The following is a 27,966-nucleotide window of genomic DNA, read 5'->3' on the forward strand; positions in this document are numbered from 1 at the left end:
TTTTTTCGTGGGAAAATATTATATTTCTAACAGTCAAAGATTGAATTAGAGAAGAATGAAGAAACTTTGGTTATGCAAAGATGTGCGAAGAAGACAACACAAAAATAAGCTATCAGTGGAAAGCTGCGAAGAGGAGGCTAAACAATTTGGCCAAGATATTTTAATTCCAAAGGAGGAACCAACATAAATTAGACAAATTGACACATTCGTGAAAAGTTATATAATTTTTATTTAAAATTAAACTTGTAATTTGTTTAAAACACAAAGTTCCCAATTAGAAAATTATATTAATTATAAAGTTTAAATTCTACTGATAAAATTATAGACTTTTAGCTGTGGAATTATTTCTTATACTCTTGTCTTGTTCAAATATTAAGTTTTATTTCAAACTTATAAAAAAAATTCTTACTCGGTCCCATTATATCCCCTCCTGATACGATTCGACCCAGTTAACAACACAATATTGGACTAAACAGGACACTCCCTCCATCTCTCTAATCTCGGTCTAACCGTCTCGTCCCATGAGAACCTCCATATTTCCCTCATCTCATCATGTCATGTTCTCTCTTTCATTGTTCCACCCCTTTAATATCCTTAGGACCATGTGGCATGATAAGAAAATATGAGAGTAAGGAGTCAAATAGGTATATAGGATAATTATTTCAATGGGTGCTATTGTAAATTAAAACAAATGGATATTGATTTATAAATAGTTTGGGTTAAATAAATATTTGTGAATTTTTTTTAATATTATTCTCTAGTCAAAATATAATTAATAAAAATATTGGGCCAAATCCTTGCATGAGTTATGACTTAAAACATAAATATAGGTGCATAAGGGTGAATGACGGAAATAGGACACTTCAATGCCACTAATAATTTTTTGACCCTAATAATTAAACTCTTAGAAAAATAACCTTGGTTAGGTTTAATAAATATTAGTTCCACAAAAATACCCTTACACCTTAAAAGTATCAATACGAGAACTGAATAGCAAAAGATAGAAGACGAAGGAGAAGAGGAACATCGAAGATAGAGGATTTCAAATATGAGTTCTACAAATTGAAGTTGTTTAAACATTAATGTGAGAAAATTTTATTAAAAATTCATAATTCATCATTATTGGGATTGAAGCTTTCGAATAGATATTTGAGTTTTTGAAATTTGATCCAAAATTACCATTATGATTTGTTAGGATTGTGATTAAGTATTTGTGGTTAAAATTTTAGTACATTTAATGAAGAATTGAAGAAGATAGATCAAAGTTATTAGCAAAAAATATGATAAACTTTGACAAATATTATTTCTCTGTTCGTCGAATATTGTTGGTCCACAAATTATGCCGCAAAGGCAACACGTTATACTAACTTGTTGGTCCACAAATTATGCCTTGTAAACAAAATTTAGCTCTAGGACTTTAATACCATCACTTATGCCACATGTGAGTTTTTAAAAATAGATTCTGATTGAAATTCTGTAGAGCTTCTGAGCGAATTAGAAAGAGAAAACAAAACAAAAAAAGTTGAAAGTTTGTCGCTCTAAAATATATTAAAGGGTACATGTCATGACCCCAATTTCCCTCCACAGGATGTCGTGATGACACTTAGTCACTAAGACTAGGTAAGCCTAACACTTACAGAATTAAAGACAGAAATTAACCAGAAATAACTATTAAGCATGGAACTGAAATTTCTATAGTAAACCAATAACCCCGAGAGCATTACAATATCCAAAACCGGTAGTACAAGTCATAAACTCTACTGAAACTAGAAAAATATTCTAAGTATAATTGTTTCAAAAAAGAAATAGACAGTATAAGTACAAGATTAGAAGGTGACTCTGAGGCCTGCGAACGCGACGGCAGGTATACCTTGAGTCTCTGCAGCAAAGCTCGAACCGCTAACTAGGTATCAACCAACTCCGAGGTACCTGGATCTGCACAAATTTATACAGAAAGGCGTAGCATGATTACACCATAGTGGTACCCAATAAGTATCAAGACTAACCTCGGTGAAATAGTGACAAGGGACAGTCAAGACACCTACTACACTAAATAACATGTACAAGTATAAATGTGAAACTAGCAGGAAAACAATATCAATATAAAACTAAGCATGGTCAAGACAACAAAACAATACTCGCAATAAAATACTAGAAATAACGATTAGCAACAGGGACAAACAGGTAATAACTCAATAAGAGCAACCGCTTTCACACAAGATTTGCTCAAGGATTTCCCCGAGATACTTCACCTCATAGTCGCACTTCACGGGTCCCAATTCATGAACCCTAAAAATTTGGCATCTCGTGCCCACATTACAAATTCATAACAGCACGAACGACTCATGTGCCAACAATAATAATGACTCATGACCGTACGGAGAACTCACGTACCAACAATAACAATGACTCATTACCGCACAGACAACTCACGTGCCAATAAAATAACTCTTACACAGAAAGCAAGTAAACGAGAGTACATGTAAATGGTCAATAACATCAGAATTCATCTTCTTAAATCGGTATAGGTGATTAATTACGTGTATGCTTGTGCAAGTGTTCTATCACAACTCAAGTCAACAAGAAAGAGTAGAGACAATGGTACATAGGAAACAATCATCACAAAATATACAATGTATAACTCACACAAGGTAGGCACACCACTACACAAATATCATCAATAACACTACCCCCAGGCTATCACAAGTCATCACAAATCATTCTCGACATAGCCACTTTGTCTCGCAACGTGCGCAACAATAAAGTAAATGCTTACCTTGTCTAGCCACACGCGCATAATAATATTCCCACCTTGTTTCGCCACATGCACAAACCTATACACACACACACATACATATATAGAGAGAGAAAGAGAGAGCTCGCCTTGTCACGTCACATGTGCAATATCAGTAATAACAATAGCACGGACAACTCACGTGTGAACACCCCGACAAGCCTCTTAACTATACCATGTATGCCAAAATATAGAAACACAATATAGTTACCTTCACCACATGTGCCCATATGCACAATATTTCTTCATAACAATCCCAATACTAATCACGCATAGCCCTCGCATCAACAATACTGAGTACAACAATAGAACCAGCAATACACGATAGTACGATAAGTAAATCAACATAAGAACTCCAGAACACAAGAAACGGAAGAATGAGCTCACAATGAAAGACACCACAGGTAATAATGATTTCAACAAGAATAGCTTAACAAGGGGAGAGATAATGTGTAACAACGGTTCCTCATAAGTAAAACTCGACGATAAGAGAGATAGAATGAATCACATATTCCAAATACAGATAAGTCAACAATGAAAGGGATAACAAAACTTCAACTAAGGTTAAGCAATCACGGAAAGGACAACCATCAATAACTTCAATTAAGTTTAAGCAATTACGGAAAGCAAAGCATGGCAATAAAAGAGGCGACAACTTCAATTAAGGCACATAAGAGTTTATTGGCAACAAAGGTAGAACATGAATCGATACTTACCTCAAAAAGCTAGATTGATACTTTAAAATGACCTTCTCATGTGAAACAACCTCCAGACGGCTCAAATCTAGCTAAAAAGGTCATCTCATGAATAAAAACCATAGGAAATAAATCCGGATAATAAAGTTTCAATCCTTAAAAAGTCAACCAAGGGCCTGCATCTCGGAACCCTAATAAAATTTATAAAATCTGAATACTCATTCCAATACGAGTCCAACAATATCAAAATTATCCAACTCCGATATTAATTCGTCCTCTAAATCATCATTTTATATTTTTGAAACTTTTCAAAAAATTCCCATTTTCCCCTGACTCAAACCACTAATTTAATGATAAAAAATGATAACATTATGAAATAAAATCAAATTCGGGTAAAGATCACTTACCCCAATCCAACACGTGAAGAACCCCTAAAAATTGCTTAAATTCGAGGTCTACAACTTAAGATATGATAAAAATGGTCAAATCCTCAAAATAGAGTACTTTTATTTTCTACCCAGATATAACACATCGCGATCGCGGAACATTCCTTGTGATCGCGAAGAACAAAAATGAAGGCTGCCAAAAATAACCTTACACGAAAACACAGCGACCTCTGCTTACGCGATCGCGAACCCATTGATGCGTACGCGAAGAACAATTCCTAATGCCCCTTCCAGCTCTATCTCTACGCGAACATAAAAGACACATCGCGAACGCAGACCACAGCCAACTAGACCTTAGCGATCGCGTGCACACATCTGTAATCGCGATGGACAAAAACACTAAGCTCCCAGGATCACTTCGCGATCGCAAAGAGAAACAGTCACACCAGAAACCAACAACTCTAAAGCATTAAGAAATGGCCTGTAACCCATCCGAAACATACCCGAGACCCCCGGGACCCCGTCGAAACAAACAAACAAGTTTTACAACATAACATGGACCTGCTCAATGCCTCAAATCACATCAAACAATATCAAAACTAGTAATCACACTACAAATCGAACTTAATAAACTTATGCACTATCAAATTCTACAACTCGCGCCGAAACATATCAAATTAACCCGGAATGACGTCAAGTTTTACATGCAAGTTCTAAATAACACAACGGAGCTATACTAGCTCCCCAAATTGAAATCCAAACCCGATATCAACAAAGTCAACTCCCGGTCAAACTTCTCAACCTTTCAAACCTTCAACATTTCAATTTTCTCCAAAATGCATCAAATTACCCTACGGACTAACAAATCCAAATCCGGACACACGCCTAAATCTAAAATCACCATATGATTCTATTGGAATCATCAAAATATCATTCCAGAGTCGTCTAAACGAAAGTCAAACTTCGATCAAATCTTACCGCTTAAGCTTCTAAAGCAAGAATCCTTCTTCCAAATCAATCTCGATCATCCAAAATCCAAACTCGACCGTACACGCAAGCCATAATACACAATACAGAGCTAATCGAGACCTTAAGCCACCGAACGGGACACAAAGTCTCAAAATGACGGATTGGGTTGTTATATCCTCCCCCTCTTAAACAAACGTTCATCCTCGAACGTGCCAAAAATCGTTCTGCATTCATCAAATCATTAAATGTATTCACCATACATATGCTCGTGGGTGATCCCACGTCACCTCAAACCACATAGGCCCGATGACACCATCCCAACCAAAAATTATTTTTTCCACCCATACTAATAACCTTAGAACCAATTTCTCACCATCCGATTTTTTCCAACAGACCTGATTCCCACATCCACACATGGTATCAGCCTCAACCAGCTGCAACCATCATGCCTACACCCATACGGCCCAACCACACGACGTAACACATCACACATTGTCACACCTCCTTTTTACCACCCGAGGGTATATAGGAGTTTTTCCAATTAAAGTGACATAAATCGAAATGGGATTAATTAATTTATCAGAGTCGCCACTTGGAATAGTTTATTTGGTATCCCAATTCACCGGTTTATTTTAAAATTCCAAATCGAGGAAATTTCGACTTTATTTAAAAGTCTGCGAAATCAGAAATTCTAGATAAGGAATTCTGTTAACCCGGGAGAAGGTGTTAGGCATTCCCGAATTTCGTGGTTCTAGCACGATCGCTTAAACTATTAATAATTGGCATATTATCTGATTAACTACAAGTTTTAAACCTATTGTACATTTTTAACTTTATAATCGCTTTTGATTATTTTTATGGAATTATTCTGGAACAAGTTACGATTGTCGTACACTTGTTTGTTTGATACACATCGTGAATCATGTCACGGGAACCGTACTCATGATCTAACATGTTTAATTTATTAAAATTATTAGAAGTTGTGGTCGTGTCACATAAATGTACCCCCGGATTTGAAAATTAAGTATCACAACTACGTCACAGGAACCGTACCCATATCTATGATGATTTTATTATAAACGCGCCTAAAGCAAGCTATGAATGTTTTAAAAAAATTTGATACTAAGTTATAATACTAATATGAGGGCCATAGATTTAAGTGATTCGATTGTGAATGGCACACCTCGATTTATTTTAAAGGATTTGCATTTCACTAAAGTAAACTAAGGATGCTCCTATTTAAATCTAATTTGAAATTAGGTATCACAACTACGTCACGAGAACCGTACCCGTAGCTATGAAGATTTTATTATAAACGCGCCTAAAGCAAGCTACGAATGTTTAAAAAAAATTTGATACTAAGTTATAATACTAATATGAGGGCCATAGATTTAAGTGATTCGATTGTGAATGGCACACCTCGATTTATTTTAAAGGATTTGCATTTCACTGAAGTAAACTAAGGATACTCCTATTTAAATCTAATTTGAAATTAGGTATCACAACTACGCCACGGAAAGCGTACCTATAGTTGTAATGATTTAATTGCGTGCCTAAAACAAACTACGGTGTTCATAATTATTTCTAAAACTAATTTAAGAATATTGCAAGGTCATATGAATTATGGAGAACCATTATGGATAGAGGACGAATTACACTTTCACCTCCTGGTCTGATTAACAAATTTCCAAATATCTAGTTAAGTCTATTTACTACTTCTCTTATTACCAATGTTATAGAGACGTAGATTATAGCATGACAGGGGAAAACAAGCAATTATTCACTTTAAATTGATCTCACGAGTCCTTTAGCAAACGCCTAATATTAAAAACTAAAAAAAAAAAACTAAAATTATGAACAACTAAGAGAAAATAACGAAATTTCAAAGTTAACAATTTCCTACATATTTTCCAAAGTATCAATCTTTTTTATATACTAAGGTTCTAAAGTGACAATTTTTAAATAGCTTAATTTCGAAGATTTCTCAGTCTATCATTCTATAGTCCTTATAGAGTAAGATTATAAGCATCAGCATTAAAAATTTACCAGTCTTATCCAGAAAAGAATTATGTAAAAAAAAAATTAATTAGAGAGTTCAAGTGAGAGCAGTAAATCACCTTGGCAGAACCCATATCATTTCTCTTTGCAGCTTCTTTAATTGCTTTCGGCACATTCTTCTCCTCTCTTTGTATATCTCGGATTTGACGTTCAATATTCCGACATTCTTGTCGGAGCCTACGTTGCCAATCCCTTAAAAGTTGTTGAGGGTTCGGTTTTGACTGAGCTTTGGCCGATGAAACTTAGGAGCTTCAACAAACTTTGGTAAAATCCTCAAAGCAAGCAATATGTCACTATTTGAGCAAAGAAGATGTTCATACAGCGGCTAAACTGAAGATAGCAGCAACTGAAACCAAATAAATGCTTTTATATAGGAAAATTTCTGTATTACAAAGCTGGAATTTTGACGAGAAAACTCAACCAAGCTAAACCAGCAATAAGGGACTCGTCGGCAACCTCAACTGCGTAGGAGCTCAGCAAAACGCAAATTCAATTTCTATTTGCCTATGATGAACTGGAATGAACCAAAGCGAGGCTAAGAAATCAAAATTCCAGTTCGAGACAGCAACAATCAGCAGCGAACAACCATGGATTCGGCCTTCAACAATATTTACGGATCCAGGAAGAGGAATCTCCTTCGAAATCCTTTTCAGATCTTCATTTTTTTAATTTTTTTTTTTTTTTTGCTTATGTTTCGGCTATATGAAGAAAACTTCAGATGTGAGATGCGTGATTTTTGTGAAGGGAGATGTAAAACCAAAGAGGAGGGTAGGCTGGTAGGAAATTTTTGGCGTGAGGTTTTGGAGAAAAATGGAGGAAGGGGAAGGGAGTTCTTCTGCTCCAAACAGGCGTCGTTTTTTCTAACTTGGGGTCTCCTCTTCTAATGTGATTAGGTCTAGGTCTTTCAATTAAAAGGGTAGGGGTTTGGGGTAACGCGGGTCGGGTCTGGTTTTTTGGGATGGGTAAAAATATTTGGGCCTAATTTGGGTACAAGAATTAGTCCAATATCCAATTAAACTTTTTCTTTAATTTCTTTTTTTTCTTATTTCCTTTTCTTTTTAATCTTTTTTTTTAATTGAGAAAAAAAACTAAATCAAATTCCTAAATTAGTCTAAATTGTAAAATTAAGATAATTATCTAATTATAATATATTTAACAATTATTTGATCCTAAATTAAAAGAGAAAAATCACTAATCTAAAGATTAAACGATAAAATGTAAAAATGAGTTATTTTTATGATTTTCATTTTTAATAAAGCAATTAATTAAATAATCAATACTAAAAATATAAAACAAAAATCTAAATGCAATGCATGGTGTTTTTGAGATTTCTTCTTTTGATCATCTCAAACCTTGTGCCTCACGGTGAAAACTTGTTCAGACACCAAAGCAAACAAACGAACGAAATTTTTCTGCCTTAGTTTTCACTAGGAAAATTTCGTGAGTTATTAAAACAAAATCTAAACTATTTCTTTATTGAAAGCAATAAAATCGAGATTTTGTATCCTTGAGAAAAAGAGATTAGGGAGTGGAGCCATATATGTATAATGAAATCAACCAGGGAGTGGAGACCCTATGTTGGAAAAGAAACTAGGGAGTGAAGACCCTATGTTGGAAAAGTGACTAGGGAGTGGAGACTCTATGTCTAAAATAAATTCAACTAGGGAGTGGAGACCCTATGTTGGAAAAGTGACTAGGGAGTAGAGACCTTATATTGGAAAGTGACTAGGGAGTGGAGACCCTACATCTAAAATAACTTCAACTAGGGAGTGGAGACCTTATGTTGGAAAAGCGACTAGGGAGTGGAGACCCTATGTCTAAAATAACTTCAACTAGGGAGTGGAGACCCTATGTTGGAAAAGCAGACTAGGGAGTGGAGACCGTATGCCTAAAATAACTTCAAGCAGGGAGTGGAGACCCTATGTTGGAAAAGCAGACTAGGAAGTGGAGAACTTATGCCTAAAATAAAATTAACTAGGGAGTGGAGACCCTATGTTGGAAAAGTAGACTAGGGAGTGGAGACCCTATGTCTAAATTAAAATTCAACTAGGGAGTGGAGACCCTATGTTGGAAAAGCAGACTAGGGAGTGGAGACCCTATATCTAAAATAAAATCAACTAGGGAGTGGAGACCCTATGTTGGAAAAGCATATTATGGAGTGAAGACCCTATGCCTAAAATAAAATCAACTAGGGAGTGGAAACCCTATGTTTGAAAAGCGACTAGGGAGAGAGACCCTATGTCTAAAATAAAATCAACTAGGGAATGACGACCCTATGTTGGAAAAGCAGACTAAGGAGTGGAGACCCTATGTCTAAAATAAAATCAACTAGGGAGTGGAGACCCTATGTTGGAGAAAACGTAACTAGAGATTGGGACCCTAGGCTATCATGATTTTGAATTTTTCTTTTTTTTCTTTTTTTTTCAAGAAAATGAGTAAAAATGCAGGAAAGAAATCGGAGGAGACTTCCCTTTTGGATTGATTGTTCCTGCAAAGTTGTTTCTAGCCCTTGCGCAGTTTCTCTTTGGTTGCACCTGATTCTTGCAAGGTTGCTTTGGATTGCACATGTTTCATGTTTTCAAACAAAAACAATTGTTAGTTTGAAGCGGTGGTTGGTTTTATGGCCTTGATTGTTTCAATCACTTGATCTCGGCCCGACTTCTTTGATGAAAATCTTAATTGCGACTGCTTGTTCCTTGAGGACCGATTTCATTTCTGACCCTGAACAATCTCTAGTTTTTCCAGACTTTGCCATGACGGTTGGTCACGTGGACTTCAACCTTCTCGACTTTATTTTGCCTTTGTAGGCCTTTCACTTCTGACTTGTTGTTTTTCTTTTTCTTTTTTTCCCCTTTTTTCAATTCTTAACTTCGGAGCATTGGAAAACTTTTTGGCTCCTCAAACTTGTTGCAACGGCTAGTCGCGTGAAACTTAACCTTTTCCAACTTTATTTCGCCTTCCTATGCCTTTTATTTCTTGCTTCTTTCTTCCAACTTTAGCTTCAGAGCATTTGGGACCCCTTGGCTTTTCAAATCTTTGCCGAGACGGTTAGCCATATGGGACTTAACCTTTTCAACTTTATTTTGCCTTTGTGGGCATTTAAATTTGATTTCCTTTCTTTTCAGGAGTTTTTTGATTTCAAAGCATCGGCCATCAAGGCAAGTCGAAGTTGACTCGATGCACCTGCCGAGGCTGGGTATCTTCTTGAATATTGGCTCGTATCAAACAAAAGCCCAGTAAATCAATCTTGCCATCCTTACTTTGCCTCAGTTTTGGAACAGAGTTAGACCGAAAGGGATTCCAAGAAAAACAAACAATGGAATGGAGAATGAGTTTAAAACAAGAAGTGTCCCTTTCGGGGAAAAGAAAAAAGGACTTATCTGGAGTACATACGGACTTCAATGAACATGACATGTCTTTTGGACTGGATGCCTGATCTGTGTAAACCGTCTAACTCTCAGAAATTCATCACAACCTTTGCCTCAAAATCAAGAAACCTTTCCAGGACTCTGTCGGTGCCAATGGCTGTGAGGATCCTTTTTTCGATCAAGGGCGCCCTTTATGGGATTTCACGAGCTGACCTCTCTCGTTTCTCTTCTCACCATTGCCTTATAGTGCTCTTTGCGAGTTTCACTAACAAGACTCTCTCATTTTCAATTTCTCTGCTTACCATCGCCTTACGGTGCTCGTGTGGCTTTTCACCAATAAAACTCTCTTATTTTATTTCTCTCATTTTGATTGCATTGGATCCAAGTAGTTGCATTCTCCGATCCTTGGACATTCTCACTGATTGATCGGAAGGACTTGAAAGGATTTGGGTAAAAATGATTTGGACTAAATTACAACTTGGAGCCATTCAGGCGGGATCATTGCCAAACAATTATAACATCTGCCCCGGTCTCACTTTTGGGGGAATTTAGTTTTTTGTTTTGGTGTGACTGAACTCCATAGAGAGGCTGCCTACGTATCCTTTCGGAATCAAGTCGAACGTAGTTCATGAAATTTGTTTTTGATTTTTCTTTTGTTTTTCTGTTTTGTTTTCTTTTCTTTTCTCTTTCTTTTTCCTTTCCTTTTTTCCTCTTTTTTTTCATTTTCCATTTCTTTTTCTTCTTTTTTTTCTTCTTTTTTTAATTTCAATTTTCAACTTTTTTTTCCATAACACTTTCAGGTTTCAAAGAGGGTAATCAAAGAAGAGTAACCAGCTCAAATGGGTTTGCAAAGGGTTAAGTGTTTGGATAGTGAGAAAGAAAGCCTTCTTCATCCCAACCGGAGAACATCAATGCTATATAGAGGATCCATTATAGTACCTTTTGATTGCATTCAAGGACATTTTCTTCGATGTGTCCCAAGTACAATGCACTCTTTTGGCAGTGCTCTTGTTGCAATGTAGGGACCTTTCCAATCTGGAACCAATTTTCCTTCAGCTGTTCCAAATCTTTGTTTTATTTCCTTAAACTCATCCTTATTGCGATCTAATTCTTGATTCATTACTTCGAGGTCTGACAGCTTTTCAGGATTTGGGCATGAGGTCCGCAAGCATGTCATGTTATTGAAATCTGCATTTAATAGAACTAAAAAGAAAAATAAGAAAAGTGACAAGACTAAGAAAAGAGATATTCCTGGACAATGAAATATTAATTTCATTTGATTTTTTTGATTTTTCCCTTTTTTCAATTTTTTAAGATAGATGGGTTTACATCGGAAAGTAAGACAATAAAGTAAAACATCCGGATCATACCCTGAGATAATCCGGACGCAGAAAGGATAGCAAGACTGGCTACCGAGACTCCCATCTGATGGGAAACTTTCAGGCTTGGCGACCGTTTTTCGACTTTTCTTCTATTTCGGCAATGGCTGCAATGGTCTTCAGTGCCGGATCAAATTTCTCAGCTTTACAAATCATTCCGACTATTGGCCCGATGTTGTGGGCAAGCAACAGATTGTTCATCATATTAGGAGCTTATTCATCCCGAAAAACGATTCTTTCAGCTTCAATCAAATCTTCAACTGCGCTTTTGAGGGTCCAACAGTCCTCTGTATTGTGTCCCACTACTCCAGAGTGGTATTCACATCTAGCATCAGCTCGGTGCGAGGGGGACTCGGAGTTCGACCTGTTCGGGGCCACTAGCTGCAATAGATCTAGCCTGATTAGCTTTTGGAACAAGCTTGAGTACGATTCACCAATAGGGGTGAACTGATTCTTTCTGAAAGGCTCTCTTGGGTGAGGATTGTACTGGGGAACATCTGGTTGGGGATTATATGGAGCTTGGTAAAGATGGGCATTTATGAGAGGTGGAGCTCAGTTTTGTGTATGATGTTGTGACCGCGTATAAGGTTGCGCGTTCATCACCGCATAAGGAGGTGGTACCACAGCATAAGTAGCATCTTGAATAGGATAATAATGTTGAGGGACCTCAAGAAGCATATCTGATCGGCTGGATGACCTGCGGGTTCCCCTCGAGCTCGAAACCATCATGGCTCCTTCTTCTCTCCCGTTTTCATTTATCAAATCCTCTGAACCATTTTGAATATCTGGTGATGTGGCTTTAAAAGTAACATGACTCAAGATTAGACCTATTTTTAGCCCATTTTCTACCATCTCCCCAATTTTGATAGCCTCAGCAAATGGCTTTCCCATAGCGGGCATCATATTCTGGAAGTAGTCCGCATCTTGGGCCTGTAGAAAGACCGGGACCATTTCAATTTCGTACATTGGAGGCTTTACCCCGGCAGCTTGCTCACGCCATTTGACAGCATATTCACGTAAGCTTTCCGTGATTTTCTTTTTCAAATTGGACAAAGAGTTTTTGTCGGGAGCGATGTCCACATTATACTGGAACTGGCGAACAAAATCTCGGCCATATCGTCCCACACGTGCCAATGGGTAATTTCTTGATCTGTATACCACTCAGAAGCGATTCCGGTGAGGCTTTCCCCAAAATAGGCCATTAACAGCTCCTCTTTTCCACCAACATCCCTCAACTGGTTACAGTATCATTTCATATGAGCGACCGGGTGTCATGACCCCAAACTGCACCCGATCGTGATGGCGCCTCTCATGAAGACAAGGCCAGCCGATACAATTCCCAAATTCATTTCAACAATTTTTAACAAGTCATTTTAAGCCTTTTTAATTAATCATATATTGCATAAGGTAAGTTTTAAATGAATAGTGCGGAAATAGATACAGCCCGATATCGGGGTGTCATAAGTCACGAGCATCAACTAAGGTCTAAAATACAACGAAATTCTGGAAATATACTAAATACAGTCTAATGACATCGAGAGGGAGAAAAGCAATGTTGCAGACGTCGGGCAGCTAACTCGCTAAACTCCAATTACTCTGCCTCTACTCAACCAATACCCGCTAGCGGGTACAAAAATACTTGAATCTGCACACAAAGTGCAGGGAGTAAAGTGAGTACTCCAACTCAGTGAGTAATATCATAAATAAAGACTGAGCGATAAGAAATCACGAAATGTACATCAACTTACTGTATAGAAGCAGTACAAACCAGTAGGAAAAGCAATGAAGCTGTGAAATCTCTTAAAACATCTTAGCTCAATTTAAACTTCTTTAAAAATACCTTTTAAACAGTTAAGCAAATAAATGCAAAGCAACTAGAACAGATAAGCATAGAAAATCCGCCCCTCGGGCATAAATACCAACAAAACACCCCTCAAGCAACAACATGGAACAACACTAGCCCCTCGGGCTATATCTCACATCACAATGGGTACTCGCGCTCACTGGGGGTGTGCAGACTCATGGAGGGCCCCTTACGGCCCAAGAGCAATATCAAGCCATTTCGTGGCATCATCACTAGGCTCTCGGCCTCATATCAACAAGCCACCTCGTGGCGTACAAATCTCAGGCCCTCGGCCTCATAATCACAATTAGTGTATCACCGCTGCAACGTGCAGCCCGACCCAAAAAGTATCCTCACAACATAGGCCATCAGCCTTACTCAGTCAAAATCACATAAGTCACTCGGGCAAAAGTAAAACATGATACTCAGCCCAAAATAATATTTGAAATATCATTTAATATATTAAAACAGAGTAAACATGGCTGAGTTATGAAAATAGAAGGATATAGCATGACTAAGTACAAGTTTAAAGTCAAAACAATGAGGAAATATCAGTAAAAATCTCATAAGGGTCCAATAGTTGGCACAAGGCCCAAATATGGCATTCCGCCCAAACAAGATGATAGCAAACAGTCTTCAATCAAATCGCGGTAAAACAAATCATTCGGGATGGACTAGGTCACAAATCTCCAATAGTGCACGACCCCACGCTCGTCATCTAGCATGTGCGTCACCTCAATATAGCACAACGATGTGCAATCCGGGGTTTCATACACTCAAGACAACATTTACAATCATTACTCACCTCGATCCGGTCCAAACTCTAGCCCGCGATGCCTTTGCTCACACGAATCGACCCCCGGATGCTCCAAATCTAGCCACAATCATTATGTAATCATTAAAATATGCTAAGGGAGCAAAACCCACTCAAAAATATCCAATTTACATCAAAAATATCGAAATTGCTCAAACCCGACCCCCGATCCCACATCTCGGATTTCAATAAAATTTACATCAATAGGTTCCTTATATCCCTACGAGTTCATACATATCAAAAGTACCAAAATCCAACCACAAACGACCCCTCAAATCCAAAATCCTAGGTCTCCAATTACAAGCCCTAGTTCTTCAATACTAAGCTTAAATTCCATGATTAATTAGGTAGAATTCACACAAGAATCGAGTATTGAGTTCAAAAATCTTACCTCCGGGTGTTATCTCTTGAATCCCTCTTCAAATCCTCTCAAAAAGCTCCAAAATCGCCCAAAAATGGTGAAAGTTAGCCCCAAAATTGCGGACAATGGCTATTTAACCATTCTGCCCAGGCATCAAAAACCTTCTTCGCGAACGCGGTCAAAGCCTCGCGTTCGCGAAGCACACACACAAGTTGACCAATTCTTCCTTCATCGCGAACGTGACAACCACTACGCGAAAGCTTGACTTTCTAACACACTGCGAACGCGACACAACCTCCGCGAACGCGAAGAACAAACATCCCGGATCCAACTGCTCACATTCCTTCTATGCGAACGCAGCATGAACCTCGCGAACGCGATGCACAAGACTCCAGCCCTTCACGAATGCGGAGCCCTCATCGCGAATGTGAAGGCTAATTCCTCAGCCTCACCAGCTAACCCTTCGCGAACATGAGGACCTACTCGCGAACGCGAAGGACAAATTTCCTGAAATCCTTTAGCAGTTTTCTGTAACTTTTCAAAATATGAAATGGCCCCATTGAACACCCGAAACTCACCTGAGGCCCTCGGGACCTCAACCAAACATGCCAACATATCACATAACATCATTCAAACTTGTTCCGACCTTCGGAACGCTTGAAACAACATTAAAACACCAAATTTGCATCAAATTCAAGCCTAAGAATTCCAAAATCTTCTGAATTACATTTTTTATCAAAAACCCAACCAAACCACGTCCGAATGACCTAAAATTTTGCACACACGTCACAAATGACACAACGGAGCTACTGAAACTTTCTGAATTCCATTACAACCCTTATATCAAAATCTCACCTATCAACCGAAAAACGCCAAAATCTCAGTTTCGCCAATTCAAGCCTAAACCTTCCACGAACTTCCAAAATGCATTCTGATCATGCTCCTAAGTCCCAAATCATCTAACGGAGCTAACCAAATTATTAAATTTCGATCTGAGATCATATACCAACAAGTCAAATCTTGGTCAAATTTTTCAAATTTCAAGCTTTAAACTGAGAACTGTTCTTCCAAATTCATTTCGATTACCCTGAAAACCAAAACCAACGATCTACATAAGTCATAATCCATCACACGGGGCAAATCATGCCTGATAACTGGTGAGCAAAGTGTGAAAGCTCAAAACGACCGGTCGGGTCGTCACATCCTCCCTCACTTAAACATACGTTCGTCCTCAAACGTGCCCAGAGTTGTTCCAAAAGCCAACCAATCGCTGAATAACCTTACAACGCATATACCTGGGGGTGATCCCACGTCACCCTATTTCATATAGGTCCGATAACACAATGCAACTGAAATTTCACAATCCAACCTAGCCCATAAAGCTTAGAACCACATTTCCACTTCTGAAATCATCCACAAGATCAGAATCTCACATCTATACGCCGAATAAGCCCGAACAAGCTGTAATAATCCATACCTGCAACCTCAGGTGCAATTACATGATATACCACATAACTCAAACACTTGTAGCGATAACTTCTAATCACAACAGCTGCACACAACACCCGAATACCGATAGAAAACCTCTTATCAACTAAAGTTTCATTCCAACACTTCCATATACTGCCAATGATAAATGAAACACGCAGTAAACCATAACCATCCCTCGGATCAACCATTCATGAAGCCACTTCTCCTTTGACAAAGGCCATAGCAAATTTCTAAGCCGAACCTCGATGTTATCCTTCCAACATGCCGAAATAGAATCTGTTTGTATTCATCAAAGACCCCAACGATCTCATCTAATCCAACACAATTACTCTGGTGACATGACACATCAATAGAGGCTAAACCCGCAACTTGTGCAATCCGCGCACCAATAAGCAAAAATTCGAACATACTCAAATCATGAAAATGACTCAAATGAAAGAGTTGTACCCCAAGCTCACCTGTACCACCACACACGATGCTGAGAACCCGTCACACATCATAGAAACAGAACACATGAATCTAACCCGCAGGATCATACCTCCACATAGCTTCGCTCCAATACGCGACCTCATCCAAACACTAGTCCACATGAAACACCTCAAGTCACTATCCTCAAAATCGACAACCAAGCGCAATATGATGTCTAAAACCAAAGCAATCATCATAACCATCGCGAAGCAATTGACATAACATTACACATACCCGAAGGGACACAACCGTTATGCCACCTGCCGAGCAATACCAGTACTCTTCCCGCTCGACTTCCACTATGAAACCACAATAGAATCGCACAACATGTGCCTATAACCATCAAATCATAATGCCTCGCAACCCAGAAAAGTAACTCATAGATCACCTCAGAACACTAATAGCTTAATAACAATTGAATCAACACATCCCTCACCAATGGAAACGTGAAGTCAACCAAGTCGTCTCGATGCAGAACATACATCCTTATAGGTCTACCAATGAACCCTTATCAAGGAGATCCTAAAGTTGTTCCTTCAAATCCTTTAACCCGCCGATGCCATACGCTATGGTGCCTGGCACCAAATCGATACCAAACTCAACAACCCCGTTCGGCGCCATGCCCGGCCACAAGAAACACATCCAAAAAGTCCCTCACCACCGGAACTGAATTAATGGTAGGAGTTTCTACATTGACATCCATCATGAAGGCCCAAATAAGAAAGACAATTCCTTCCCAGCCATCCGCTGGGTCTTCAAAAATATAAAACCACCCTACTAAGAACATAATACGTCGAACCTCATCACTCAATTCGTGGCATTCCCGGCATAGCTAACAGCGCTGCCTTAGGGCAACACTCTAGAATAACACGACACGGAGACAACCTATCTGTACCCAATATTACATCATAATCTAACATACCAAGTAGCAAAAAATCCACTCGGGTCTCCAAATCCCAATAGTCATTATACAGTGCCGATACACACGACCCACAACCACAACATAACCTATTTTTGAGAACTTCCCGTCTCCAAATCCATATAGCACACGAATAACCATATCCAATCCCAATTCCGTCGTCCAAATACATACCACACCTCTAATACCCAGTCATTCCACGAGAGATACTCTAAAATTCTTTTGTGCCGCCAAGCAAACTCGAATATTAGCAGTCGATCTAATAAGAAAGTGCCGCAATACTATCGAAGTACCATCAACTTAATCACATTGCCTTTTTCTGAAACATATACCCTCGTCAAATTACCCCAATTAGCAATACCATTTCCTTAAGCATCTGAAGATCATTTTCCTAATCATCTGAAGCTCATTTCTCTAATTATCTGAAGTTGCCCGCTGCCTAAGAGTTTTATGACCTTACTTTCAGAACTGAACCATAACCTTACACACGCAATCTCAATCCTCCACAACATACCGCATATACCACACCATCCTAGGATAACATGAGAACTTCATATCCCTTCCGAGCCACAAGCAACTATGTACTCAACCAACCAAGACTTTCCATTGAGCCCATCTGGGAGAAAATCACTATACATCTCACGCTCCTCATGCCAGTAGAAAATATACACCCCCCAAACCACGGTAGAAATCATTAAGAACTCTCTGTCTCCCTTTTGCACAAAACCAAACCTGACATGACTGAATCCTTCTAACTCAACCAAGCTACGCATGCCACTAAAACCTAAGAGCATTGCCGCAAAACACCTGTAAGTACCCATTACCTTGTAAGCATCCAAAGAACAAATCATACCATTACCATATCGATTCAGCCTACTACCAAGTTATCCCATCCATCCGAGTTTCCTTCTGATTTACCTTTAACTTGATACTCCTTCTTGCTATAACACTACAATTCCTCAACCCAGACTCAGCACACGAGACCCAAGCATAAAACCACGCCGTCTAAGGTTCATAAGCCGCTGAATACTTCTTTAGATATTTCTAAAAGCACCACGTTCAAAATATTTACCCTGAAGAGACCTCCTACGAATCCCGAACCATTACCTTCACCTTCCTGATACTGATATATAGAAGCTCATAATTGATATAGGAATACCACAAATCTTGACACCCTCCAAATGCAAACCTCAGTTTCTAGCAAAAAATGCAACCTGAAAATCTCCAATTATTACATGCAAAATCTTGAGCACATTAGAACCATTCCCGAGAGTCATCCACTCTACTCAAACCGCAATTAGCTCAATCAAAAGAACCGAACAACCTGTGCCTCATTAGCACTTCTGACACTGCAGAATGTAACCTTACCTTAATGCAACCAAGTAACTTCATATTCTATGCACCGCACATCCTTTACCAATGACCACTCAAGATATTCCGTGATTCTCATACACCTATGAAGCATGACATGACCTTTATTGAAATTTCCTTTACTCGATCTATCCTCGGGCTCAATCTCCGTAAGCCATAACTAATTCACCAGCACGCCTCAAACTGGAACCAACATTACACATAACTGTGCAATCAACTCACCAATAGCAGACTCCCCGACTTGGCTCGAAGCCATAGATCAACACATACAATAACTCATAACACATATACTCTATTGCTGCCATAATACCATACTGAGATTAAACTCAATCCTTCATAAGCTCGTGGAACACAGACCATCTAGTACCTTAAATCTTCTACAAATCTCGCATTGTCTCTCGTAATAGTTAAACTCACTCTCTTAAGTGACCCAAATTTAAATTGCAACAAATATATTTCACTTGTAAATGAGATCTTCTAACAGACAACATAAGGATCGCACAAACTTCGAACACCTCGTAGGAGATAACCCACCTACTGCGCCTCAAACTGACATCTCTTTATACCCTTCCACTGTCATAGACAGTACGCAGTAACTTGATCTTCCTGAGTCTGAACTCATATCATAACGTGAAATTTACCTCAATTCCAACTAGGAAACATGAAAAGATTCTTCACACGCTCATAACTCGGGGCTATACCTCGAATCAAGATGGAAATCAAGCACCTAACAGTTCTTCTATCCTCCAACAAACCCTTCTCGTCGCTTCCAAATCATATGAATACATCTCACAGTCACATCACACTCATCACGTAACTAACCAGTCATTACTTCCCTTAATAGGGACACAACAGCACATGTAGATCCAGAAACACGCGCTCACGCAATCAACATCTCAGGGCTCAAACTATAGGTAATAATACGGCCTTAAGTCTTCCAGATTGGCCCAACATCAACACATAGAGATCACATCTCGCCGCTCGATCAGGGAATCACAAGCCATCGATGCACATCTGATATTGGGCGTTCATGCGCGCATACGAACGTGTGGAAGGAATTCAAAGAGTTACATTTCAAGCTGAATCAAGGACGCACGATAAGAATTCAAGAATGTGAAGTTTTTCCTAAAGGTTCTGCAGCCTCTCGAGGATAAATACAGACGTCTCCATACCGATCCGCGAGACTCAACTAAACCTGCTCACAACTCGTGAGACCTATGTAACCTAGGCTCTGATACCAACTTGTTACAACCTCAAACCGGACTCGGTCGTGATGGCGCCTCTCATGAAGACAAGGCCAGCTAATATAATTCCCAAATTCGTTTCAACAATTTTTAACAAGTCATTTTAAGCCTTCTTAATTAACCAGATATTGCATAAGGTAAGTTTTAAATGAATAGTGCGTAAATAGATATAGCCCAACATCGGGGTGTCACAAGTCACGAGCATCTACTAAGGTCTAAAATACAATGAAATTTTGGAAATATACTAAATATAGTCTAACGACATTGAGAGGGAGAAAAATAGTGTTGCGGACGTCGGGCAGCTACCTCGCTAAACTCCAATGACTCTGCCTCTCCTCAACCAATACCCGCTACCGGGTGTAGAAATACCTAAATCTGCACACAAGGTGCGGGGATTAAAGTGAGTACTCCAACTCAGTGAGTAAGAATCATAAATAAAGACTGAGCGATAAGAAATCACGAAAAGTACATCAATATGTTGTATAGAAGCAATACAAACCAGTAGGAAAAGCAATGAAGCTGTGAAATCTTAAAGCATCTTAGCTCAGTTTAAACTTCTTTAAAAATACCTTTTTAACAGTTAAGCAAATAAATGCAAAGCAACTAGAACAGATAAGCATAGAAAATGGGTACCCGCCCCTCAGGCTATATCTCACATTATATCTCACATTATAATGGGTTCTCGGGCACAAATACCAACAGAACAGCCCCTCGGGCAACAACATGGAACAACACCAGCCCCTCAGGCTATATCTCACATTATAATGGGTACCCGCACTCACTGGGGGTGTGCAGACTCCTGGAGGGGCCCCTAACGGCCCAAACGCAATATCAAGCCATCTCGTGGCATCATCACTAGGCTATCGGCCTCATATCAACAAGCCACCTCATGGCGTACAAATCTCAGGCCCTCTGCCTCATAATCACAATCAGTGTATCACTGCTGCGGCGTGCAGCCCGACCCAAAAGTATCCTCACAACACAGGTCATCGGCCTTACTCAGTCAAAATCACATAAGCCACTCGAGCAATAGTAAAACATGATGCTCAGCCCAAAATAATATTTGAAATATCATTTAATATATTAAAACAAAGTAAACATGACAAAATTATGAAAACAGTAGGATATAGCATGACTGACTACAAGTTTAAAGTCAAAACAGTGAAGAAATATCAGTAAAAATCCCATAAGGGTCCAATAGTTGGCACTAGGCCCAAATATGGCATTCCGCCCAAAACAAGATGATAGCAAATAGTTTTCAATCAAATACGCGGTAAAACAAATCATTCGGGATGGACTAGGTCACAAATCCCCACTCATGCTCATTATCTAGCGTGTTCGTCACCTCAATATAGCACAACGATGTGCAATCCGGGGTTTCATACCCTCAGGACAACATTTACAATCATTACTCACCTTGATCCGGTCTAAACTCTAGCCGCAATGCCTTTGCTCACACGAATCGACCTCCGAATGCTCCAAATCTAGCCACAATCAGTACATAATCATTAAAATATGCTAAGGGAGCAAAGCCCACTCGAAAATATCAAATTTACATCAAAAATCCCGAAATTGCTCAAACCCGGCCCCCGAGCCCACATCTCAGATTTCGATAAATTTACATCAATAGATTCCTTATCTCCCCACGAGTTCATACATATCAAAAGTACCAAAATCCAACCACAAACGACCCCTCAAATCCCAAATCCTAGGTCTCCAATTACAAGCCCTAGTTCTTCAATACTAGGCTTAAATTCCATGATTAATTAGGTAAAATTCACACAAGAATCGGGTATTGAGTTCAAAAATCTTACCTCCAGGTGTTATCTCTTGAATCCCTCTTCAAATCCTCTCAAAAAGCTCCAAAATCGCCAAAAAATGGTGAAAGTTAGCCCCAAAATTGCGAACAATGGCTATTTAAATATTCTGCCCATGCATCAAAAACCTTCTTCGCGAACGTGGTCAAAGCCTCGCATTGGCGAAGCACACAATCAAGTTGACCAATTCTTCCTTCATCGCAATCGCGACAACCACTACGCGAACACGAAAGCTTGACTTTCTAACTCACTACGAACGCGACACAACCTCCGCGAACGCGAAGAACAAACATCCTGGACCGAGCTGCTCACCTTCCTTTTATGTGAACGCGGCATGAACCTCGCGAACACGATGCACAAGACTCCAGCCCTTCGCGAACGCGAAGCCCTTATCGCGAACGCGAAGGCTAATTTAGCCTCACCAGCTAACCCTTCGCGAACGCGAGGACCTACTCGCGAATGCGAAGGTCAAATTTCCTGAAATCCTTCAGCAATTTTCTGCAACTTTTCAAAATATGAAATGGCCCGATTGACCATCTGAAACTCACCTGAGGCTCTCGGGACCTCAACCAAACATGCCAACATATCCCATAACATCATTCAAAATTGTTCCAGCCTTCGGAACGCTCGAAACAACATTAAAACACTAAATTTGCATCAAATTCAAGCCTAAAAATTCCAAAATCTTTTGAATTACGCTTTTGATAAAAAAAAACTCAACCAAACCACGTCTGAATGACCTGAAAATTTGCACACACGTCACAAATGACACAACAGAGCTATTTCAACTTTCAGAATTCCATTCCAACCCCTATATCAAAATCTCACCTATCAACCGGAAAACGCCAAAATCTCAGTTTCGTCAATTCAAGCCTAAACCTTCCACGGACTTTCAAAATGTATTCTGATCATGCTCCTAAGTCCCAAATCATATAACAGAGGTAACCAAATCATAAAAATTCCGATCCGAAATCATATACCAACAAGTCAAATCTTGGTCAAGCTTTTCAAATTTCAAGCTTCAAACTGAGAATTGTTCTTCCAAATTCATTCTGATTACCCTGAAAACCAAAACCAACGATCTACATAAGTCATAATCCATCACACGGGGCAAGTCATGCGTGAGAACTGGCGAACAAAGTGCAAAAGCTCAAAACGACCGGTCGGGTCGTCACATTGGATCTCCGTGCCCGTTGTACTTTTCAAATTTTGGCATCTTGAAGCCAGCTGACAAGTGGACATGGGGAAACATACAGAGGTCAGAGTATGAGACACACTTCTGACCACTCAGACCTTGCATATTTTTCAGGCTTTGTTCCAGGCTTTTCATCTTCCGAGCCATCTCCTCTTGCTCGGGTTTTTTACAACCTTTTCTTGCTCCCCCGAGAGATCATATTGCGGAGGTTGAATGAAAGAGTACGGGGTCACATATGCTATTTCTAATTGAAGTTGCGGACGCTAAAAGGTGAACATTGGAGGCTCAACATACGGACGTGGTAAAGTTGGTTGTGTTATGGTGCAGACTGGTGCTGTAGAGAACAATATTGGAGGTGCCTGGGGGCGAACCACAGAAGGCATGCCAGGATCATTGAAAGACATTGGAGGGTGCCCACATGGGATGAGTGGGTTGGGCACAGGGGCATTGGTAACCTCACTTGACCTGGGGATCAACTCAGGGAACCAAGAGATTGCACTTGGTGGTTCCTTACCATTAGACGAGGCGTCCCACATTTCCAATATGCGGAGACGCAACATCTTATTCTCTTCAGCAACTGCTGATTCTAGCTGCCGAATAGCCGGTGTCGGGCTATCCTCAGGACCAATGATTGGTAGATTGCTTGCGGAGGCCATATATGCCTTTGGATCTTGTGAAGGACGGGAGGCTAGACTACCAACAAAACCAACCACCAAAACCTGGCTAGTTTGCACACCCAACAACCTTGTTAGTTCTGAGACGCTTAACAGATAGGAAATCGCATGTTTGGATGCAATGCACCTAAAGAGTTAAATGTTTCTACCATGTGTTTGAATGGTTGCATGTTTCATCCGGCCTTAGTTAACCCTTTCAGTATGTACCCCTTTTCTTTTATTTCTACCTCTTTTAATCACTCTTGATTTTTTTTCCATTTCGTTTTTGTCGGTCTTTTATTTTTTCTCTTTTCTTCTTTTTTTTTGTTTTGTCGCTCTTATATTTTTGTCACTCTCTTTTTTTTCACTCAATTTTTCTTTCTCTTTTTTTCAGTTTATTTTTCACTTAGTTAATTTTATGGCTATGATCAGATCCGATGGGATTGCCTACGTATCATGACGCCGCATGAATTAGATCCTGCGTAGTTTGGGAAGATCGAAAATGGAGTAAATAAACTAACTTTTTTTTGTTGAAATTTTTGAAAGAAATGCTTTAAAAGAAGAAATGAAATATTTTTTTTATTTTTTGATTTTTGTTTTGTTTTTGAAAGAAAGACTTCTAAAAATTCATTTGCCTCTAATTTAAATTGAAAATTTTAAAAGTAAAAAGAAAATAATTTTTGTTTGAATTTTCATCTGTTTTCTCTTATTCTAAAGAAAAAGAAAATATTTTTGGATTTTAAATGTTCCCTCTTAATTTTCGAAAGAGGGACTTTTTAAGAAAATATTTTGGATTTATGAGTTTTTACTTATTTACAAAAGCACTTCTAAAGAAAAGTGAAAATATTTTTTAACTTCAATTTTTCAAATTTTTTCTTTTGAAAGAAACACTTTTAAACAAGGAAAAGATTTTTTTCTTAATTCAATTTTTTTTGAATTTTTTAGAAAGATACTTCAAAATAAAGGAAACTCATATTTTGGATTTTTATTTTTTATTTTTTTATTTTTTTCATATGAAAGACTTCAGAAAGAAGGAAACTATTTTTTGAGTTTAAAATATTATTTTTTTGAATTTTCTAAGGAAATGCTTCTAAGGATGGAATTAAAGGAAATTGTTTTTAGATTTGTTTTTTTTAAAAAAATGGGGCCGGAACCGATGAGGTTTGCCTACGTATCTCACATCCGGTGAGAATCAAACCCGCGTAGTTCAGTCAGTTTTGACGTAACAAAAAACGTGAAGTATTTTGAAACCATTTTCTCTTCCCTTTTTTCTCCTCTCCTTTTTTTTCAAAATTTCGGCAGAGTTTCGGTATAACAGGTTTTTCAAAAGCGGGTAATTATCTCTCTCATACCTCAATTTTATTTTTTCCAATTTCCTCCTTATTCTAGCAACCGGTCAACATGCAAACCGAAGCAAATAAATGTACAAGTAGCATGAAAAATATGCATCAGGATGGTCATTTGATTCTGGGGTCCACCTGTCCTAGACGGACTCAACCCTGTGTTGAGTCCCCAAAGTCAAATGCATATGATGCAAACAAATGTTCCTACTAGAGATCTGACATGAGGCTGAGTTATTCTTGGTTTTAAAACCTGGGTATATTGTTCTAGACTTGGTGCACCCGAGCGGACAACTCGAGCCAATGAGGGGCTACGTACCGGGAACCAAAAGGTCACCCGACTTTGTAACTTGTTCGAGCCTCTTTCTAATTTAAGGTATGACACTAACAGAAAGAGGAGTCATACCAACGTGCATATCCTCGAAAATGAGAAGAGAAGGGTTTCGTAATAGTTTATATACAATTCAAATAATATCAAAGCGGTAAAAAGCGGCATTTAGCACATTAGGCTCAAACATGTAAAAATCAAATAATAAATAAAGCCAAGTATAACAATTATTCTAAGCTCGAATTCTTGAACCATGAACCAAAAGTTCTGGGTTATGGTTCCCCAGAAGAGTCGGCAGAGCTGTCACACCTCTTTTTTACCACCCGAGGGTATATAGGAGTTTTTCCAATTAAAGTGACATAAATCAAAATGGGATTAATTAATTTATCAGAGTCGCCACTTGGAATAGTTTATTTGGTATCTCAAGTCACCGGTTTATTTTAAAATCCCAAATCGAGAAAATTTCGACTTTATTTAAAAGTCTGGGAAACCAGAAATTCTAGATAATGCATTCTGTTAACCCGGGAGAAGGCGTTAGACATTTTCGGATTTCGTGGTTCTAGCACGGTCGCTAAAATTATTAATAATTGGCCTATTATCTGATTAATTACAAGTTTTAAAGCTATTGTGCATTTTTAACGTTATAACTGCTTTTGATTATTTTTATGGAATTATTCTGTAACAAGTTATGATCGTCGTACACTTGTTTGTTTGATACACATCGTGAATTATGTCATGGGAATCGTACCCACGATCTACAACATGTTTAATTTATTAAAGTTATTAGAAGTTGTGGTCGGGTCACATAAATGTACCCCCGGACTTGGAAATTAGGTATCACAACTACGTCACGGGAACTGTACCCGTATGATGATTTTATTATAAACGCGCCTAAAGCAAGCTACGAATATTTTAAAAAAAATTGATACTAAGTTATAATACTAATATGAGGGCCATAGATTTAAGTGATTCGTTTGTGAATGGTACACCTCGATTTATTTTAAAGGATTTGCATTTCACTAAAGTAAACTAAGAATGCTCCTATTTAAATCTAATTTGAAATTAGGTATTACAATTATGCCACGGGAATCGTACCCGTAGTTGTAATGATTTAATTGCGTGCCTAAAGCAAACTATGGTGTTCATAATTATTTCTAAAACTAATTTGAGAATATTACAAGGTCATATGAATTAGGGAGAACCATTATGGATAGAAGACGAACTACTCTTTCACCTCCTGGTCTGATTAACATATTTCCAAACGTCTAGTTAAGTCTATTTACTACCTTTTACTAATGTTATAGAGACGTAGATTATAGCACAACATGGGAAAACAAGCAATTATTCACTTTTAATTGATCCCATGAGTCCTTTAGCAAACGCCTAAGATTAAAAACTAAAAAAAAAAACTAAAATTATGAACAACTAAGAGAAAATAACGAAATAACGAAATTTCAAAGTTAACAATTTCCTACATATTTTCCAAAGTATCAATCTTTTTTATAAAGTAAGGTTCTAAAGTGACAATTTTTAAAGAGCTTAATTTCGAAGATTTCTCAGTATATCATTCTATAGTCCTTATAGAGTAAGATTATAAGCATCAGCATTAAAAATTTACCAGTCTTATCCAGAAAAGAATTATGTAAAAAAATTAATTAGAGAGTTCAAGTGAGAGCAGTAAATCACCTTGGCAGAACCCATATCATTTCTCTTTGCAGCTTCTTTAATTGCTTTCGGCACATTCTTCTCCTCTCTTTGTATATCTCGGATTTGACGTTCAATATTTCGACATTCTTGTCGGAGCCTACGTTGCCAATCCCTTAAAAGCTGTTGAGGGTTCGGTTTTGGCTGAGCTTTGGCTGATGAAACAAACTTTGGTAAAATCCTCAAAGCAAGCAATATGTCACTATTTGAGCAAAGAAGATGTGCATACACCGGATAAACTGAAGATAGCAGCAACTGAAACCAAATAAATGCTTTTATATATGAAAATTTCTGGATTACAAAGCTGGAATTTCGACGAGAAAACTCGACCAAGCTAAACCAGCAATAAGGGACTCGTCGGCAACCTCAACTGCGTAGGAGCTCAGCAAAACGCAACTTCAATTTCTATTTGCCTATAGATGAACTGGAATGAACCAAAGCGAGGCTAAGAAATCAAAATTTCCAGTTCGAGACAGCAACAATCAACAGCGAACAACCATAGATTCGGCCTTCAACAACCTTTTACGGATCCAGGAAGAGGAATCTCCTTCGAAATCCTTTTCAGATCTTCATTTTTTTTAATTTTTTTTTTGCTTTTGTTTCGCCTATATGAAGAAACCTTCAGATGTGAGATGCGTGATTTTTGTGAAGGGAGATAAAAAATCAGAGAGGAGGGTGGTCTGGTTGGAAATTTTTGGTGTGAGGTTTTGGAGAAAAATGGAGGAAGGGGAAGGGAGCTCTTCTGATCCAAACACGCGCCGTTTTTTCT

At 38.5% G+C, this 27,966-nt stretch overlaps 1 long non-coding RNA gene across 1 annotated transcript; it reads right to left on the reverse strand.

The window, feature by feature from the left end:
- Positions 1-1,665: 1,665 nt before the first annotated feature.
- LOC104246375 (uncharacterized) lies at positions 1,666-27,959 on the reverse strand. The gene is made up of 2 exons (XR_011407543.1): positions 27,180-27,959; positions 1,666-7,248 (listed from the first exon to the last, which is right to left on the reverse strand). It is a non-coding gene; the product is annotated as an uncharacterized lncRNA (long non-coding RNA).
- Positions 27,960-27,966: the final 7 nt, after the last annotated feature.

Source organism: Nicotiana sylvestris, chromosome 5 (genome assembly GCF_000393655.2).
Source record: "Nicotiana sylvestris chromosome 5, ASM39365v2, whole genome shotgun sequence".
NCBI classification, from domain to species: domain Eukaryota; kingdom Viridiplantae; phylum Streptophyta; class Magnoliopsida; order Solanales; family Solanaceae; genus Nicotiana; species Nicotiana sylvestris.